Raw genomic sequence first — 18,536 nt, 5'->3', positions numbered from 1 at the left:
TGCGACTTTTGGCTGTAAGCAAAAATAAACAAAGGAGCTTACCAAAGCAAATTTCAGTTTTCATTTTGCAGTAGTCAGGGATTTATCAAGTGCGAAAGTCGCACAAAAAGTCGCAACCGCCTCCAAAGCACCGCAAATGTAAGCAAGTCTGGAGCTGGCTTACAAAACTTACTTTGGAGAGTGGAACTACATATTTCCCGCTGGGAGCCGAGATCACAGCTCCGGCAGGAAATATGAAATCATATCTGTACAAAGGAACCCGGGCTGGCATCACTGTGCAGCCGCCCGGGCTCCGTTTTACCCCCCACCCCACAGTCATCTCCCGCCGACTCCCCCCCACCCCTCATCTCCCCCTGTCATCTCTCCCCCCACCCCCGCTCATTCATCTCTCCCCTGGTCATCTCTCCTCTCACCCCCGCTCATTCATCTCTCCCCTGCCATGTCATCTGCTGCACCCCCCCCCCCCACTTATCTTTCCCCCGCTGCTGGTCCCCCCAGCTCATCTCCCCCCTGCCCAGTAATCTCCCGCAACCCGTCGCTTATCTTTCTTCCGCTGCTGGTCAGCTTCATCTTGCCTCCCGTACATCTCCCAAACCCCGCTTGATGTTACAGGACTATAACTCCCAGCATGTCCTTTCAGTGAGGACATGCTGGGAGTTGTAGTTGCAGTGTTGAGCAGGCCGGTGGTAGATGCAGGCCGGCTCCCCGGAATATGAAACTACAGTGTAATCTCATATTTGCCGGTCTGAGCTGTGATTGGCTGGTCGGTCTCAGTCAATCACAGCCCAGACCAGCAAATAGGAGATTACACTGTAGTTTCATATTCCGGGGAGCCGACCGGCCTGCATCTACCACCGGCCCACTCACCGATGCAACTACAACTCCCAGCATGTCCTCACTGAAAGGACATGCTGGGAGTTATAGTCCTGTAACAGCAAGCGGGGGTGGGAGATGTACAGGCAGCAAGATGAAGCTGACCAGCGGCAGAGGAAAAGATGAGCGGCAGAGGAAAAGATGAGCGGCAGAGGAAAAGAAAAGCGGAGGAGGAAAAGATGAGTGGCAGAAGAAACAAGCGGTGGAGGAAAAGATAAGCGGCGGAGGAAAGATAAGCGGGAGGTTGCGGGAGATTACTGGGTGGGGGGAGACTAGCTGGAGGGGGGGGAGATGAGCTAGAGGGGGGGAGACGAGCTGGAGGGGGGGATGAGCTTGGGGGGGGAGAGATGAGCTGGGGGGAATAAACTAGGGGGTGGGCAGGGGGGGGTTTCTCCAGCTGTTGCTAAACTACAACTCCCATCACAGGAATAATAGTTTAGCTACAGGCCGCCTCCAGCTGTTGCTAAACTACAACTCCCATCATGGGAGTTGTAGTTTAGAAACAGCAAGACTCCAGCTGTTGCTAAACTGGAGGCTTGCTGTTGCTAAATTACAAATGATGGGTGTTGTAGTTTAGCAACAGCTAGAGGCCTCTTGTTTGGAAACGCTGGTTTAGGGATGTTTTCTCAAAGGAAGGGGGCCATAAACGTACAAACCAATTTTCGTGTTCTTTTCTTCTTATTTCAGATCCTTGTATGGACTTCTTTGGATTCGGGGACTACGTCGATGAACAGTGTTTTTTTTTTTTTTTTTTTTTTAAACATTCATAAAATGGCTTGTGGGGGAGTGTTTTTTGGAATAAAAGTTTTTAAAAATTGTTTTTTTTTTATTTCCTTTACAGGCTTAGTAGTGGAAGCTGTCTTGTAAACAGAATCCATTACTAAGCCGGGTTTAGCATTAGCCCCCAAAACAGCTAGCGCTAACCCCCAACTATAACCCTAGTACCCAACGCCACAGGGGTGCTGGGAAGAGCTGGTACCAACAGGCCCTGAATGTCAAAAATTGTACTCCTGTGCCTAGGCAGTAACAGGCTGGTGTTATTTAGGCTAGGGAGGGCCAGTAACAATGGTCCTCGCCCACCCTGGTAATATCAGGCTGTTGTTGTTTGGTTGGTATCTAGCTGAGAATGAAAATACAGGGAACCCTATGCGTTATTCAGTGCTAAAAAAAAACAAAAAAACAACACATTTAAAAAACTTTGATTAAAAAAAACACTCCCCCACAAGCCCTCGTTAAACATTTTATTAATATTAAACCAAAAAAACGTGGTTCATCGTAGTCCACCGAATCTGAAGAAGTCCACAGGATACATGGATCTGAATTGAGAAGAAAAAAAAAATGGGTTAGTACATTCAGGGGGAAAAAAGTTGTAAAAAAAATTTTAATAAACACACACACACATATCACACTTTTTTTTTACAGCTGTGACTTGAGGTGGGGTGACAAAGTGCTGTTCTGAAGTCATTTATTGGTTTTTGCTTATGTGAGCCAAATTTATCAACCCCTGTGATAGTATGACAAATGTGTCACACATAACCAAAACCAAAAGCAAGAAAAAAATGCCTACAGAACTCGCTAACCAAAGCAACAATGATAAATCGCCCACATTATTTTTAAAAATAGTAAAATAAAATTAAGCCTATATAAACTGAGTATCGCTATAATCGTATTGACCTAGAGAATGAAGATAAGACATCATTCATCATTTTAAACGTTAAATGCACTGTGTAGACACAAAAACCCCAAAAGTTGCAAAATTGCTTTTTTAATTTCAGTTTTGCCCTACAAATATATATATCTATATATTTTTTTTTTTTTTGCCACGCCATAGATTTTGTGGTCAAATGAAGGATGTCATTATAAAGTACAATTTGTCCTGCGTGGAACAAGTCCACATATAGCCCTGAAAGTGGAAAACTGAAAGAGTTATGGAAGGCGAGGAAGAAAAAAGCAAACCGCAAAAATGAAAATTGGCCCAGTAATTAACGCCAAAAGAACACCGTGTCATTAAAGGGTTAACCTGCATCTTTACAGTCAATTCACAAGTTAGATTTGGCAAGGAATTTTTCTGTCTTAAAATCCATTCCAGTCACCTGAATGGGGTTGTTACTGCAACACGTACATTTATTTCTGCAAGCGACAAACAGACATATAGAACAGTCTTGCTGCAATCAGTGTTAATGTGCTGTATCAGCCAATGAAAGAAGCATCACATGATAAAGAGTTCCTGTAGCTGCAAATATAAACGTCTCCCCTAGGTGGTGCTGTAAATCATATGTTGGAAGGTTCATGTTCAGTAATAAGTCTTACTTGATTGAAAATAATGTATTTACATAGAATATTCTGACTGGTAATGTAACATACATAGTTACATAGTTTGTAAGGTTGAAAAAAGACAAAAGTCCATTGAGTTGATCCAGAGGGAGGCGAAAAAAAACTCATGAGGCTGATGCCAATTGTCCCATAACAGAGGAAAAATTCCTTCCCGACTCCAATATGGCATCAGAATAAATCCCTGGATCAAAGTTCTATTCCCCAAATCCAGTATCCATAAACTGTAAGTAAAACCTTCTTTCCTCTAGATGTAGAGGATGCCCCCTTGTCATGGTTATCGGCCTAGGTATAAAAAGATCACTAAAAAGATCTCTGTACTGTCCATTCATATATATTTGTAGTATATAGATGTACAAGCGCTACCTAGGACTAAGGGAGGTGAAATAGCTGCCGATTAGTTGTATATGGTTCCCTGTATACCATATACTAAGGGATGTAAAAACTAAAATTTATAATAATAATAATCAGCGCTAAAAATATAAAAAAATATATTAAATGGCACAATCTATGAATATAAAGGAAAATCAGTTTTTATTTTTCACAGGGTGGTATATAGAGGTACCAAGGTAGTTATGGTGGAAATCATCAAAGTGCAACGTGCTGTAAAAGAGATATATATAGAGAGTATATAGTTAGATATCCACCAATACTATGTAGCTACTATAAGCGCTTATGATTGATAGTAAGATCAGTACCTGTTGTTACGCCGAGTGCTCCGGGTTCCCGCTCCTCCCCAGAGCGCTCGCAGCGTTCTCCTGTTCGCAGCGCCCCCGGTCACCGGGAGCGCTGCGATAATGTCCCTAGCAGGGATGCGATCCGCGATGCGGGACGCGCCCCGCTCGCGGTGCGCATCCCGACCCGCTTACCAGACTTGTTCCCCGTCTGTGCTGTCCCAGCGCGCGCGGCCCCGCTCCCTAGGGCGCGTGCGCGCCGGCTCTCTCACTGATTGGCGCATGGTTTTAATTAGTGTGTTCACCTGTGCACCTCCCTATATTACCTCACTTCCCCTTCACTTCCTTGCCGGATCTTGTTGCCATTGTGCCAGTGAAAGCATTCCTTGCGTATCCCAAGCCAGTTCCAGACCTCTTGCTGTTGCCCCTGACTACGATCATTGCTGTCTGCCCTGACCTTCTGCTACGTCCGACCCTGCTCTTGCCTAATCCCTTGTACCGCGCCTATCTCAGCAGTCAGAGGGGTTGAGCCATTGCCGGTGGATACGACCTGGTTGCTACCGCCGCTGCAAGACCATCCCGCTTTGCGGCGGGCTCTGGTGAAAACCAGTAGCAACTTAGAACCGGTCCGCCGGCACGGTCCACGCCAATCCCTCTCTGACACAGAGGATCCACCTCCAGCCAGCCGAATCCTGACACCTGTAATTCAGGATGAGTGAGTTCATTAGTTGGTGGGAGTCTAACAGTGAAGTGCAATGCGCTGCAGGTAAGGTGCAACCGGCTGCAGGCAGACCACAGGGTGCAAGATTGCTGTGGGCGAGGTAAGGACAATGGGGGAGATTTATCAAAACCTGTGCAGAGGAAGAGTGGTGCAGTTGCCCATAGCAACCAATCAGATTGCTTCTTTCATTTTCCACAGGCCTCTATAGAGGCCTGTGGAAAATGAAAGAAGCAATCTGATTGGTTGCTATGGGCAACTGCACCACTCTTTCTCTGCACAGGTTTTGATAAATTTCTCCCCCAATAAGGGTATTAGCAATAGAGGATATGCGATATTAGAGAAGTTGCGGACAATGATATAGCTTCTCAGGTTTGTGAAAGAAATTAGCTCGGGTACATTACGTGCTGCAGTAAGTATAAATATACCTGAGTTTTTCTCTGTAGAATGGTTGCTCCGGCAGTGCACGCTTGCCACTTGATGTCCGTGGAGAAGGTCGCAGTACGCAGGTTATTTGCTGTGTGGTTTTTCGGAATACTCTCTCTATATATATATATATATCTTTTTTTTACAGCACGTTGCACTTTGATGATTTCCACCATAGCTACCTTGGTACCTCTATATACCACCCTGTATATACCACCCTATTAATATTTTACAGTTTTTTAGCGCTGATTATTATAAATTTTAGTTCATATATACTTGTACATTGGGATCCGATCGCCCCTAAGATCTCTTTTCTCTAAACTATATAACCCTAATCTTCATAACTCGTCTTGGTCCTGTAATCCTCCCAATGATTGCAGACAATAATGGACACTAGATGGATTTGCTGATGACATTTTCTGCAGTAAATACACTGGAAGATTTGTGCACGTTTTACCTTCCTTCTTGATTTCAATGGAGAAAATATGTGACAAATCCACAAGGTGAATTGACATGTTGCAGATTTTAAAATCCAAGTGTCAGACTGGGGTATCTCAGATTAGAGGAAATCATTGTCGAGGGTTACTCTTCAGTGGCGTCTCCAGCATTCATATTTAGGGGGGGCACATGGGGGGCCAGTGACAAAAGTGGGGGGGCAATTTTAAAACGTATATATATATATATATATATATATATATATATATATACATAAATAAATTTATATATACACACACACCGTGCAGAACATGTTTAATTAAAAAAAATAAATCCGAAGTTTGCAGACTCCCTCTGCAAACTGCACTCTCAGATAGGTAAGGGAGCCGCACTGCTCGCTCCATTCATTTCCTCTACAAACTTCTTTCTCAGGAAGATGATGTGTAGCCGTACTGTGCGCTCCACTGGCTCCCTCTGCAAACTGCAATCTCAGGTAGGTAAGGTGAAGCCGCACTGTCCGCTTGCTCTACTCCCCCTTTCTTGCTCAGGTCCCCCTTACTTGCTCTGCTCTCTGCTCCCCTCTACTTACTCTGCTCCCCCTTACTTGCTCAGCCCCCTGCTGCTCCTTACTTGCTCAGCCTCCCTTGTTTGCTCAACCCCCCCTTACTTGCTAAGCACCCCCTTATTTGATCAGCCCCCCTATTAGCTCACCCCCCTTAATTGCTCAGCCTGCCCTGTTTGCTCAACCCCCCTTACTTGCTCAGTTCCCCCTTACTTTCTCTGCTCCCCCTTCCTTTCCCAGCCCCCTTACTTGCTCAGCCCCCTATTAGCTAAGCCTCCTCTTACAGCTCAGCCCCCCTTATTTTCTCAGTCCCCCCTTACCTTATTTGCTCAGTCCCCCCAGTCCTTACTTGTCCTTACCTTGCTTACTCATCCCCCTTATTTTCTCAGCCTTCCCCCCTTATTAGCTCAGCCCCCACTATTTGCTCATCCCCCTCTTACAGCTTCCCCCTTATTTGCTCAGACCCCCTTACTTGCTCAGCCTCCCTCTCTTATTTGCTCAGCCTCCCTCCCTTACTTGCTCAGCCTCCCTCCCTTACTTGCTCAGCCTCCCTTACTTGCTCAGCCTCCCTTTACTTGCTCAGCTCCCCCTTAACTTACTTGCTCATTCCCCCTTGTTAGCTCAGCACCCCTTGAGTTATTTGCTTAGTCCCCCATTATTAGCTCAGCCCCCCTTACTTGCTCAGCTATCCCTTACGTAACTTGCTCAGCCCCCCTTATTTGCTCAACCTCCCACCTTATTTGTTCAGCCCCCCATTAAGTTATTTTCTCAGCCCCCCCCCTTATTTGTTCAGCCCCCCCCAGACCCCCTTATTTGCTCTTCCTAACTGCTCCTAACTGCTCTTGGCTCTTCTCACTCTACTCCCCTTTCCTTGCTCACTTCTCCTTACTTTACTTACTGCTCTTGCTGTGTCTTGCTCTTCAGGTTCTAACTTCTTCTCACTGCTTACACTCTGTCTCTTCGCCGTCCGCAATGTGCGCTCCCGCTCCTCTTCCTCTCTTTCTGTCCGCCGAGTCCGACTGCCAGAAAGCACGGGTTGTGCGCACGTGACCCTGGTGCCACTCAGCCACATCAAAATAATCAGCCCCAAGGTGAGAGGGAGGAAGGAGAAAAGGAAGCAGTGCTCCCTTGTGGCGCCGGCACGGCTGCAAATGCCGCCAGAGTGGCGCCGGCTGAGTTATTAGAAAATAACTTAGTTTATTTTAAATTGATCTAGGGAGGGCCATGGACCCCCCCCCCCCCTAGCGCCACCAGTGCTACTCTTCAGCTAAATAGAATAATTTCTACTTTTAGTGGAATACATTTTGCATTTAGAGGAAAGAAGGTTTCACCATCATCACAGACGGGGATTCTTTACTGTAAGAGCAGTGAGACTATGGAACTCTCTGCCACATGATGTTGTGATTTCTGATTCAATAAAAAGGTTCAAGTCGGGCCTGGATTCTTTTCTGGAAAAATATAATATTACAGGTAATGGATACTAGATTTATGGGGATAGAACGTAGATCCAATGATTTATTCTAATGCCATATTGGGGTCAGAAAAAAATCCTCCCATCAGCCCTTGTGTCCCGGTACTTAAGGACCAAGGACGTACACCTTGGTCCCATTAGCGGGGTTTAAAGTGTGCTCATGAGCTGAGCATGCTTCACACCCGGTGTGTCCTGACTGCTATCAGCAGCCAGGACCAGTGTTGATGCTGGGTATCACCAATTTATTTTAAATAAAATAAAAATAATCATATGTGGTACCACCACGTGCGTAAATGTCCAAACTATTAAAATATAATGGTAGCTAAACCACATGGTTGATGGCGTACACATAAAAAAATACCAAAGTCCAAGGCATTTTTGGTCACTTCATATACCATAAAAATTTATAAAAAGCAATCCAAAAGTCCCATCAAAACAAACATGATACCAATAAACACTACAGATCCCGGCACAAAAAAATAAGCCCTCCTATAGCCCTGTATGAGGAAAAATAAAAAAGTTATAGGGGTCAGAAGATGACAATTTTAAACATACTAATTTTGGTGCATGTAGTTATAATTTTATTAAAGTAGTGAAATAAAATAAACCTGCATAAATTGGGTAGCCTTGTAACCGTATAAACCTACAGAATACACATAAGGTATAATTTTTACCGAAAAGTGCAATGCGTAGAAAAGAAAGCCCCCAAAATTTACAAAATGGTGTTTTTTTATTTCACCCCACAAGTAAGTTTTTGTTTTTTTTATTTCGCCGCAGATTATGTTATAAAATGAGGGATGTCATTACAAAGTTAAATTAGTGATGCAAAAAACAAGCCCTTATATGGGTCTGTAGGTGCAAAATTGAAAGTGCACTTTCTTTTTTCCTCCTCCCCTTCTAAAAATCATAACGCTTTCAATTTTGCACCTACAGACCCATATAAGGGCTTGTTTTTTTGCATCACCAATTGTACTTTGTAATGACATCACTTATTTTATAACCAAATATGCAGCGAACCCCCAAAAAATTTGTGGGATGAAATTTTAAAAGACGCCATTTTGTAACTTTTGTCCCCTTTTGACCCCCTAAACTTTGTTAATTTTCTGCATACGGGGCTATATGAGGGCTCATTTCTTTTACGCCGTGCTCTGTAGTTTTCATCGGTACCATTTTTGTTTTGATGGGACTTTTTGATCGCTTTCTATTAAAGGGGCATTCCAGGAAAAAAACTTTTTTTTATATAAATCAACTGGCTCCAGAAAGTTAAACAGATTTGTAAATTACTTCTATTAAACAATCTTAATCCTTCCAGTACTTATGAGCTGTCCTTTTCTGTCAAAGTGCTCTCTGATGACACCTGTCTCAGGAACCGCACAGTTTAGAAGAGGTTTACTATGGGGTTTGCTTCTAAACTGGGCGGTTCCCGAGACAGGTGTAATCAGTACTGAAAGGATCAAGATTTTTTAATAGAAGTCATTTACAAATCTGTTTAACTTTCTGGAGCCAGTTGATATATATAAAAAAGTTTTTTCCTGGATAACCCCTTTAATTCTTTTATGGTATATGAAGTGACCAAAAATGCACTATTTTGGACTTTGGTATTTTTTACGTGTACGCCATCAACCGTGCAATTTAATTAACATTATATTGTAATAGTTTGGACACATTCGGTGGTAACACATTTGTTTACGTTTATTTTTTATTACATTATTATTATAATTTTTTTTTTACACTTTTTACTTTTTATTTAGTCCTTATAGGGGGAGAGCTTTGGCTCAGCATTGATCAGTGTTATCAGTGCTCTTCTGCTCTAGCCTGCCGTGGCTGACTGCAGCATCAGAGGACCGATTGGCCGGCGAGGAGGCAGGTAAGGGCCCTCCCGCTGTCCACTCAGCTGATCGAGAACAACGATTTCTCTGCGGATGTCCCCATCAACTCTGCTGAGCTACCAGCAACTTTGATCACGTTGTCTAAAGGGTTAAAATTTCATAGTGTGAACTTACTAGTGGGAACCACAGGGGTCAATTTTGTCCCTTATTCTCTGCAAAATATTTATTAATTACCTTTATTACAGACTTTTTTTTTTACTTTTTAATTTTTATTTTTATTTTACTTAAAGGGGTACTCCACTGAAAAATGTTTTTTTTTTTAATCAACTGGTGCCAGAAAGTTAAACAGATTTGTAAATTACTTCTATTTAAAAATCTTAATCCTTCCAGTACTTATCAGCTTCTGTATGCTTCACAGAAAGTTCTTTTCTTTTTGAAATTCCGTTCTGTCTGACCACAATGCTCTCTGCTGACACCTCTGTCCAATTAAGGAACTGTCCAGAGCAGGAGCAAATCCCCATAGCAAACCTATCCTGCTCCGGACAGTTCCTAAAATGGACAGAGGTGTCAGCACAGAGCATTGTTAAAAAAGAAAATAACTTCCTCTGGAGCATATAGCAGCTGATAAGTACTGGAAGGATTAAGATTTTTAAATAGAAATTATTTACAAATCTGTTTAACTTTCTGGTACCAGTTGATTAAAAATATATATATTTTTTTTAAACAATACCAAAAACAAATGTGAAGCTCACTCAAACATAAAAAGAGAAACAGCCAAGGAATCCAAAAATACAAGAAAAAGAAGAACAGTCCTCAAGGGTGTTTTTAGGAATAAGATAAAGGTAATAAACAAATATATGGAGGTAGGGAGGGAAAGAGGGCGACATTAGTGAATATTAAAATTCAATTAATATTAGTAGAAAGAATGTAACAGTTGCAATAAAAGTGACTTTGTGGATCTTTATTGCTACTGTTAAGTTCTTTCTACTAATCAACACTTTCAGTATTACAACCCTGAATTGATTACTACCATTCTGGATTTATTTGCTACTTATTAAACTGCCAGAATCTGCAAAATGTGAATAGGACCTGAATGAACAGTGAGTTTTACTACTAAAAAAACCCCAAACTAATAAGTATTTTTACTACAGAAATACGGACTGATGTTTTATGCTAATAAGTGACGTATACCCAGCAGAATATTTGTTTTATTCTTAGAGGTGGTCATAAGCCTTCATTTTTTACATTTTATAGATATATATATGTGGTGTCCCGGTACCGTATTGCATACCGTACCTTGGTTGGGAGTCCCCTAAGTCAGAGTTCCTAGTAACTGTGGGATTCCGTTTCTTTAGTCATCCCCTATTCACCCCTCAAATAGTTAATATATTACTAAAATAAATGTAAATACTGTATAGAAAGTGTATACTTACCTTGCATAGCGTCACAGTGCCTGCGGGTCATGTGACTGTGGTTTAGTCTCTATGGTAGGTAAAAGGACCTTTGGAGGTTCTGGGTGAAGTGATACCCACAATGCCTTGTAAAGCTGATTGACAGATGGTGTGGACCAATCCTAAAACGGCCAGCCCCTGCCCATATAAGGGAGCTACAGCCAATGATCTCTCTCTTCTCTTGTTCCTGCGCTGCAAAGCAAGCAGCATCTCTTTACTCTTGGGTTGCTGACACTTCATGAGGTAGGACCTCCGCAACTTGCAAAGACAACTACTAGGCCAAAGCCTGCCGGCTTTGACCTGAAACTTCCCCGCTTGTGCTAGCGAGACCTCTGGACCTAAACATACCCCTAAATCCAACGGATCTGCGCATACTAAATCCTACTAAGCTAAAGAACTTACAAAAGTCCCAGCCGTACGTCAATCTCAGCTAAGCTGCACATAGACTTTGTTATAAAGACTGTTCCTGTATTCGCATGTTACAGAAAATCTTCAGTAAAGTTTACGCAAGTTTTCAGCAAAGCTCTGGTTGTGGACAATACTTTATTCTACATCTCCATTTCGCTTTTGGGAAGGGTGGCGATAGGCAAAGCCATACAGCATTTAACCCTCACCCTGGCATAACGACTGACAAGAGTTAATTATAACCGTGATATACCTCACAGCAACACCCCAACTGCCATACACCCCCCAGGCACCATATATATATATATATATATATATATATATATATATATAGTCATGGCCGTAAATGTTGGCACCCTTGAAATTTTTCTAAAAAATGAAGTATTTCTCACAGAAAAGGATTGCAGTAACACATGTTTTGCTATACACATGTTTATTCCCTTTGTGTGTATTGGGACTAAACCAAAAAAGGGACGAAAAAAGCAAATTTTACAAAAATGGGATGGACAAAATTATTTCTAACCCTTTAAAAATTGTGGAAAAATAACATTGTTTCAAGCATGTGATGCTCCTTTAAACTCACCTGGGGCAAGTAACAGGTGTGGGCAATATAAAAATCACACCTGAAAGCAGAGAAAAAGGAGAGAAGTTCACTTAGTCGTTGCATTGTGTGTCTGTGTGTGCCACACTAAGCATGAACAACAGAAAGAGGAGGAGAGAACTGTCTGAGGACATGAGAACCAAAGCAAGACTACATTTTGCCAAAATGAACTTGAGTAAGCCAAAATCCCTCTGGGAAAACGTCTTATGGATAGATGAGACCAAGCTTTTTGGTAAAGCACATCATTCTACTGTTTACCGAAAACGGAATGAGGCCTACAAAGAAAAGAACACAGTACCTACAATGAAATATGGTGGAGGGTCAATGATGTTTTGGGGTTGTTTTGCTGCCTTGAATGTGTACAAGACATCAAGAAATCTGAGGGTTATCAATGGATTTTGGGTCGCACTGTACAGCCCAGTGTCTGAAAGCTGGGTTTGCGTCCGAGATCTTGGGTCTTCCAGCAGGACAATGACCCCAAACATATGTCAAAAAGCACCAGAATTAGATGGCAACAAAGCGCTGGAGAGTTCTGAAGTGGCAGCAAAATGATTACAGATCCAAATCCCATTGAACAACTGTGGAGAGATCTTAAAATTGCTGTTGGGAAAAGGCGCCTTCCAATAAGAGAGACCTGGAACAGTTTGCAAAGGAAGAGTGGTCCAACATTCCGGCTGAGAGGTGTAAGAAGCTTATTCATGGTTATAGGAAGCGACTGATTTCAGTTATTTTTTCCAAAGGGTGTGCAACCAAATATTAAGTTAAGGGTGCCAATAATTTTGTCCAGCCCATTTTTGGAGTTTGGTGACATTATGTCCAATTTGCTTTTTTTCCTCCCTTTTTTGGTTTAGTTCCAATAAACATGTGTATAGCAAAACATGTTACTGTAATCCTTTTCTGTGAGAAATACTTCATTTTCTAGAACAAATTCAGGGGTGCCAGCAAAGGCTCTGCGACAGACCTTGTTTATTTTAATTATACAAATAAACAAGATTGAATTTTAATATTCACTGGATACCATATCTTTCTCTCCTTAGATTTTTTTTATACATAATTCCTTTGTCTTAAAAAAATATTAAAAAAATAAATAAATAAACTGGCCATAATTACCGTATTTATCGGCGTATAACACGCACTTTTTAGGCTAAAATTTTTAGCCTAAAGTCTGTGTGCGTGTTATACGCCGATACACCCCCAGGAAAGGCAGGGGGAGAGAGGCCGTCGCTGCCCGCTTCTCTCCCCCTGCCTTTCCTGGGGTCTAGAGCGCTGCTGTCGGCCCTTTTCACCCCCTGGTTATCGGCGCCGCTGCCCGTTCTGTCTCCCTGACTATCGGTGCCGGCGCCGATAGCCAGGGAGAGAGAAGCGGCGCCGACAACCAGGGGGAGAGAAGGGGCAGCGGCACCCATTGCCGGCGCCGCTGCCCCGTTGCCTCCCCCCATCCCCGGTGGCATAATTACCTGAGTCGGGTCCGCGCTGCTCCAGGCCTCCGTCGTGCGTCCCCGGCGTCGTTGCTATGCGCTGAACGGTGCGGCGCATGACGTCAGAGCGCCACGCCGTGCATAGCAACGACGCTGGGAACGCACGACGGAGGCCTGGAGCAGCGCGGACCCGACTCAGGTAATTATGCCACCGGGGATGGGGGGAGGCAACGGGGCAGCGGCGCCGGCAATGGGTGCCGCTGCCCCTTCTCTCCCCCTGGCTGTCGGCGCCGCTTCTCTCCCCCTGGCTATCGGCGCCGGCACCGATAGTCAGGGGGACAGAACGGGCAGCGGCGCCGATTACCAGGGGGTGAAAAGGGCCGACAGCAGCGCTCTAGACCCCAGGAAAGGCAGAAAAACTTTTTTTACCCAAATATCCTTGGTAAAATGAGGGTGCGTGTTATAGGCCGGTGCGTGGTATACCCCGATAAATACGGTATGTTGTGACAGCTATATCTTTTTTATATGACCCCCTACAGAGCAAATTTTTTGGTGTCATGAGATGTCATTTCATTTATATGCACCACTTTTGCAAGTTTTTGTTCACTTTTTATTAATCTTTTTCTGAGAAGTGACCTAATATTAACAATTTACGCTTTTGAAATTTTTCTGCATTTATGCAGGATTTGTTCAGGATCAGTAATATTATAATATAATAGTTTAGACAATTGTGCATGCGGAGATAACAAATATGTTTTGGGAGGGTTGTTTCCATTTTCTTACTTAGAAAATAGGAAAAGGTGAATAATTAGACATTTTTTTTTGAGTACCGTATTTTTCGTCTTATAGGACGCACCGGCGTATAAGACGCACCCAATTTTTAGGGGCAAAATCTAAAAAAAATAAAGATTTTGAACCCAATAGTGGTCTTCAATCTGCGGACCTCCAGATGTTGCAAAACTACAACTCCCAGCATGCCCGGACAGCCAACGGCTGTCCGGGCATGCTGGGAGTTGTAGTTTTGCAACATCTGGAGGTCCGCAGATTGAAGACCACTGCAGGAGGAGGTAATACTCACGTGTCCCCGCCGCTCCGGACCCGTCACCGCTGCCCTGGATGTCGCTCCATCGCTGTCGCCGTGTCCCCGTCGCTCTGGAACGTCTCTGCTGCTGGCCAGGTATCCTCGCTCTCCGTCGCCGCCATCACGTCGTTACGCACGCCGACGCACGTACGCGACGACGTGATGACGAGGAAGGAGAGCGCCGGCCATACAGGGGATCCCTGAACGGAGAAGACACCGAGGAGGCAGGTAAGGTCCCCCCCCGGTGTCCTGTAAGCACTAACCCGGCTATTCAGTCGGGCTGTTCAGGACCGCCGCGGTGAGATCGTGGCAGTCCCGAACAGCTGGGTTAGTGTCACTTTCCTTTCAGACGCGGCGGTCAGCTTTGATCGCCACGCCTGAAGGGTTAATATAGGGCATCACCGCGATCGGTGATGTCCTGTATTAGCCGCAGGTCCCGGCCGTTGATGGCCTCAGGGACCGCCGCAATAGGGGTGTATTCGCTGTAAAAGACGCACCGACTTTCCCCCCCCCCCCCCCCCCAGTGTTGGGGAAGAAAAAGTGCGTCTTATACGGCGAAAAATACGGTATTTTTAAAAACATTTTAGTACTTTTTTTTTTTAACAGGTTTTTAACCCCCTAGGGGCCTTCAATCATTTGATTGCTCATATTCCCTTCTCAACACAACAAAATTGCAACACAAAGACAGAAAAATTGTGCAATTATGAAAATCACAGGACCGATAAACATGTTAATGATCTGCAAATGATTAAAAAATGGAAATAAAATATTCAAAACATCATGATTTATTAAATATTGAGTATAAGCACCACGAGCAGAAATACACACTTTAAAGCCTTAGCATGCTATCAATGAGGTTATTAATGGTTGTCTGAGAAAAATTCTGCCACTCCAAAAAGTGGGTCATACCAAGTCTCTATCGGATCATGATGTGCGCGCCGGAACAGAGCATTGCCAGCAGGAGGAAATTTGGAAGTCCCCATATGTAATTAATATCTGATTATATATTTAGGGCAGGGGCACACACATGAGACAGCAGCCCCATGAAAAAGTGTGCAAAACGCCCATTGGGGTTCTTTCCTGACATTACTATTACTTTGCTGTTGATTTGCCTTATTAACACTTTTATACCTAGATACATGGAGAAAGTGATGGTCATTTAAACATAGGTGCTAGCCACCAATAATACTTGACTATCAGCTATTTGCAGGGCTGTTATGGTAATATGGTATGGAAACTGTAAGGTATAGCAGCATTCAGAGTTGGTCCTTAGGCTATGTTCACACGCCAGAATTTCTACATGGAATTCTGCATTAATTTACAGCTAATTTACACTTCAATTGGATTCCGCTGCAGGAATTCCATTGAAGTGAATGGGCACTTAATTTCTGCAGAATTTACTACAGAATTTTCATGCTGAATTCCTTACAGAAATTCTGCCTTGTGAACAAATTCTTATTCCATTAGGATATATATGTGATCAGCTATTGACTTTATGTGCTCTCTCTAAACTATACTATGTAACCTACAGTAGAATCAAAACAGGATGACCGTAAATTCAGGAGTTAGTCCGGCGAAGAGAGGAACCATCAGGGAGCCAGATAAAATCAATGGATTTATTAGATGCAACGCGTTTCGCTGCGCATGATGAAGCTGCGCATGCGCAGCGAAACACGTTGCATCTAATAAATCCATTGATTTTATCTGGCTCCCTGATGGTTCCTCTCTGCGCCGGACTAACTCCTGAATTTACGGTCATCCTGTTTTGATTCTACTTCTACCCAGGAGGGCTGCAGTGGACCTATACATATATTCATTCTATACTTCACCTTGTTGTGTGTACAGTGTCAGCTTGCCTCTTCTGCATTTATCCCCAGTACAATCTCAGTGTCTGCATCTGTCTCAGGATCCCGCCACCGATCTCCTGTGCCGCATCCAGAAGCGCAGGGAATGTGCAGGACGTATGGGTACATCCAGTTGCGCCAACATACCGGCTGAAAGGACATATCCATTTGTCCTATAATGGGAAGTTATTGTAGATTTAGGACTCCGTTATACCCATGGAATTAAAAACTTGTATACTGGGAGGTATGGAGGACATAACTATATCAAAAAATTGCTGTTGTTAGATTGCTATTTAATGCCAGAAAACGTATGGCTCAAGGCTGGAAAGACTCGAACCCTCCGACTATAAACATTTTTATTAAGAAGATGGACATGATAGTGGCTTGGGAGAAAGCAATATATACTAAGGGTGCATTCCCACAGGGCGTGTACGCAGCGTATTTGACGCTGCGCAAAATTTACGGCAGCAGCGGGAAATACGCTGCGTATTCCTTGCTCACTATACACACAGGGCTTTCCGGCAGCAGCCCTGTATGCGCAGTGAGTGTTGGAGACGGAGCCTCGCGTCACAGACACGCCGGCACACGGCCCCGCCTCCAAAACTCACCACACACATAGGGCTGCCGCCGGAAAGCCCTGTGTGTATAGTGAGCAAGGAATACGCAGAGTATTTCCCGCTGCTGCCATAAATTTTGCGCAGCATCAAATACGCTGCGTATACGCCCTGTGGGAACGCACCCTAAAAGGGGATTACTAGAAAAGTTTAGTTTAAAATGGAGCAAATGGCTGAATAGAAGCTAAGGAGGCTCTTGGTGTGGAGAGATGGGGTGATGGGTGGTTTTCTTCCTTTTCCCCTTTTTTATTTTTTTCTTCTTTCTTGTGTTTTTGTCTTGGTCTTTTTTTGTTTTTTTTACATTTTTGGGGAAACTCGCCTTAGGTATAAATACCTTTCATATATTTGCAATATACTGGATGTTAATGTGGTGTTTTTCTTTTTTTTTTTTTTTTTTCTCTTTGATAATATATTGTAAAATTCTGCAATGATAATAAAATAAAAACAACACACACAAAAAAAAAATTTGGACTTCAGCATAAATTATTTTTTTGGGGTTTTGGTAATAAAGCTATCATATCATGGGAGTCATATATCCAGCCCTTACTTTATTATATTTAGGGTATGTTCTGATGGCAGAATGATCTCCATGGGATTCTGCTACACTGTGCACATGATGGCATTTCCTGATGGAAAATCCCGATTCCAGGATCTGCAGAAAGAATAGATTTAACTTGGAAATGCATTGCCATCTATGAGACGGTGCATTTCTGAGCAGTCCTAGCGGCCTTAAACGGCACTAGAACACAAATATGAGATATTGGAATTCTGCTAATCACTTGAGAATATGCCAAAACATCCTTTCTGGTTGCCATGACAAAAATCTAAAAATGACAATGGGGGAGATTTATCAAATTCTGTGCAGAGGAACAAAATGCCCAGTTGCCCATGGAAAACATTTTTTTTTTAAATCAACTGGTGCCAGAAAGTTAAACAGATTTGTAAATTACTCCAATTAAAAAAATGTTTTACCCTTCCAGTACTTTTTAGCAGCTGTATGCTACAGAAGAAATTATTTTCTTTTTGAATTTCTTTTTTGTCTTGTCCACAGTGCTCTCTGCTGACACCTGATACCCGTATCAGGAACTGTCCAGAGCAGGAGAAAATCCTCATAGAGAACCTATGCTTCTCTGGACAGTTCCTGACACGGAAAGAGGTGTCAGCAGAGAGCACTGTGGACAAGACAAAATCGAAATGAACCCTTTAACGACGCAGGACGTATATTTACGTCCTGTGCCGGCTCCCGCGATATGAAGCGGGGTCGTGCTGCTACCCCGCATCACATCGCGTCGGTACCGGCGCTCATCAACGGCCGGGACCCGCGGCTAATACCACACATCGCCGATCGCGGGGATGTGCGGTATTAACCCTTTAGAAGTGGCGGTCAAAGCTGACCGCCGCTTCTAAAGCGAAAGTGAAAGTATCCCGGCTAGTCAGTCGGGCTGTTCGGGAGCGCCGCGGTGAAATCGCGGCATCCCGAACAGCTTACAGGACACCGGGAGGGCCCTTACCTGCCTCCTCAGTGTCCGATCGACGAATGACTGCTCCGTGCCTGAGATCCAGGCAGGAGCAGTCAAGCGCCGATAACACTGATCACAGGCGTGTTAATAGACGCCTGTGATCTGTGTAGAAGATCAGTGTGTGCAGTGTTATAGGTCCTTATGGGACCTATAACACTGCAAAAAAAAAGTTAAAAAAAAGTGTTAATAAAGGTCATTTAACCCCTTCCTTAATAAAAGTTTGAATCACCCCCCTTTTCCCATAAAAAAATAAAACAGTGTAAATAAAAATAAAAATAAACAT

Source organism: Hyla sarda, chromosome 6, assembly GCF_029499605.1.
Source record: "Hyla sarda isolate aHylSar1 chromosome 6, aHylSar1.hap1, whole genome shotgun sequence".
Lineage (NCBI taxonomy): Eukaryota > Metazoa > Chordata > Amphibia > Anura > Hylidae > Hyla > Hyla sarda.
The sequence above is the reverse complement of the archived record's forward strand: the minus strand, read 5'-3'. Positions refer to the sequence as shown.